This window comes from Papio anubis, chromosome 11 (assembly GCF_008728515.1).
Source record: "Papio anubis isolate 15944 chromosome 11, Panubis1.0, whole genome shotgun sequence".
NCBI classification, from domain to species: domain Eukaryota; kingdom Metazoa; phylum Chordata; class Mammalia; order Primates; family Cercopithecidae; genus Papio; species Papio anubis.
In genome coordinates, this window is record NC_044986.1 from 31,226,585 (window position 1) to 31,229,287 (window position 2,703).

A 2,703-nucleotide genomic window follows, 5' to 3' on the forward strand; every position below is an offset into this window, starting at 1 on the left:
TTTCCCTGTGAGGTTTAATGGTGAGACTTGGAGGAGGTGTATGTGGAAAAGGGAAAGAACAATCGGGCTGGGCACGGTGGCTCACGCCTGTAATCCCAGTACTGTGGGAGGCTGAGGTGGGTGGATTGCTTGAGCCCGGGAGTTTGAGACCAGCCTGGGCAACATGGTGAAAACCCATCTCTACAAAAAGTACAAAAATTAGCTGGGCACGGTAGCGCCCACCTGTGGTCCCAGCTACTCAGGGGCTGAGGAGGGAGGATCACTTGAGCCAGGGAGGTCAAGGCTCCAGTGAGCTGTGATCATGCCACTGAGCTGTGATCACACCACTGCACTCCAGCCTGGGTGAGAGTGAGACTCTGTCTCAAAAAAAAAAGGCCAGGCGCAGTGGCTCACGCCTGTAATCCCAGCACTTTGGGAGGCTGAGCGGGCAGATCACCTGAGGTCAGGAGTTCAAGACCAGCCTGGCCCACGTGGTGAAACCCCATCTCTACTAAAAATACAAAAATTAGCCAGGTGTAGTGGCGGATGCCTGTAATTGCAGTTACTCGGGAGGCTGAGGCAAGGAGAATTGCTTGAATCTGGCAGGCGTGGGTTGCGCTGAATGGAGATTGCATCGCTGCACTTCAGCCTGGGCAACAGAGTGAGACTCCGTCTCAAAAAAAAAAAAAAGAAAAAAGAAGAAGAAAAATCTTCAGAAATTATATTCTAGAGGAAATGTTCCTTGACCCTTGGACTTGGTCTGGTACCCTTATTTTATACAAACTGTTCTCAGAGCATGGTATTTCTTTTCTTCAATAAGAGTTTATAATCAGTTAGTTTTGTGATTTCTTGATCAATGCCTGTTTTTCCCTGTGAGGTTTAATGGTGAGACTTGGAGGAGGTGTATGTGGAAAAGGGAAAGAACAATCGGGCTGGGCACGGTGGCTCACGCCTGTAATCCCAGTACTGTGGGAGGCTGAGGTGGGTGGATTGCTTGAGCCCGGGAGTTTGAGACCAGCCTGGGCAACATGGTGAAAACCCATCTCTACAAAAAGTACAAAAATTAGCTGGGCACGGTAGCGCCCACCTGTGGTCCCAGCTACTCAGGGGCTGAGGAGGGAGGATCACTTGAGCCAGGGAGGTCAAGGCTCCAGTGAGCTGTGATCATGCCACTGAGCTGTGATCACACCACTGCACTCCAGCCTGGGTGAGAGTGAGACTCTGTCTCAAAAAAAAAAGGCCAGGCGCAGTGGCTCACGCCTGTAATCCCAGCACTTTGGGAGGCTGAGCGGGCAGATCACCTGAGGTCAGGAGTTCAAGACCAGCCTGGCCCACGTGGTGAAACCCCATCTCTACTAAAAATACAAAAATTAGCCAGGTGTAGTGGCGGATGCCTGTAATTGCAGTTACTCGGGAGGCTGAGGCAAGGAGAATTGCTTGAATCTGGCAGGCGTGGGTTGCGCTGAATGGAGATTGCATCGCTGCACTTCAGCCTGGGCAACAGAGTGAGACTCCGTCTCAAAAAAAAAAAAAAGAAAAAAGAAGAAGAAAAATCTTCAGAAATTATATTCTAGAGGAAATGTTCCTTGACCCTTGGACTTGGTCTGGTACCCTTATTTTATACAAACTGTTCTCAGAGCATGGTATTTCTTTTCTTCAATAAGAGTTTATAATCAGTTAGTTTTGTGATTTCTTGATCAATGCCTGTTTTTCCTACTAGTCCTTGAGCTCCATGAATGCAGGGACTATGTCTATTTTTTTTTTAATTTTTTATTTTGAGACAGAGTCTTGCTCTGTTGCCCAGGCTGGAATGCAGTGGCCTGATCTTGGCTTACCACAACCTCTGCCTCCTGGGTTCAAGCGATTCTCGTACCTCAGTCTCCTGAGTAGCTGGGACTACAGGTGTGTGCCACCACACCTTGCTAATTTTTGTGTTTTCAGTAGAGACAGGGTTTCGCCATGTTGGCCAGGCTAGTCTTGAACCCCTGACCTCAAGTGATCTGCCCACCTCGGCCTCCCAAAGTGCTGAGATTACAGGCGTGAACCACTGCATCCAGCCGAAATATGTCTGTTTTTTTCATCATTCTCCTAACCCTGAGCATAACCGAGGTAATATTTGTTGTACAAGTGATTGAATGGAGGAAATCCTTGGCATATCAACCTGAGTGACATTCTTTTTTCTCCAGGATAAATACTTCAAGTCTATCTTTTGTGCTGTCATTGGTTTTTTTGTTTGTTTGTTTGTTTTTGTCCCCACCCCCACCCCCGCCAGTAGCCCTCCTGAAAGCCTCAGCCTAGAGGAAGATGTGGTAAGCATGGGGTGGTGTGAGCAGATGAATAACTGAGCAGGCTTTGGAAGTTTATAGAACACCAATCACTTGTATTACCTGGTGCCAAGTAGCTGCCTGCTGTATCTATGAGTTCTCAGCCCAACTTCTCTCCCTATTTCCAACTGCCTGTTGGGCAGCTCTACCAGCATGTTCTGCTAGCATCCTTAGAAATACACACCCCAAACAGAATTTGTTATCTACCTCCAAAATAGACTGTTTTTACCAGCCACCATTTATATAATTTCTCAGGCTGGAAATTGTGAGGTCATATTACATTCTTCTATAAGACACAAGGTCCTGTCATTTCTTTTTTTGAGACGGAGTCTCGCTCTGTCGCCCAGGCTGGAGTGCAGTGGCCGGATCTCGGCTCACTGCAAGCTCCGCCTCCCGGGTT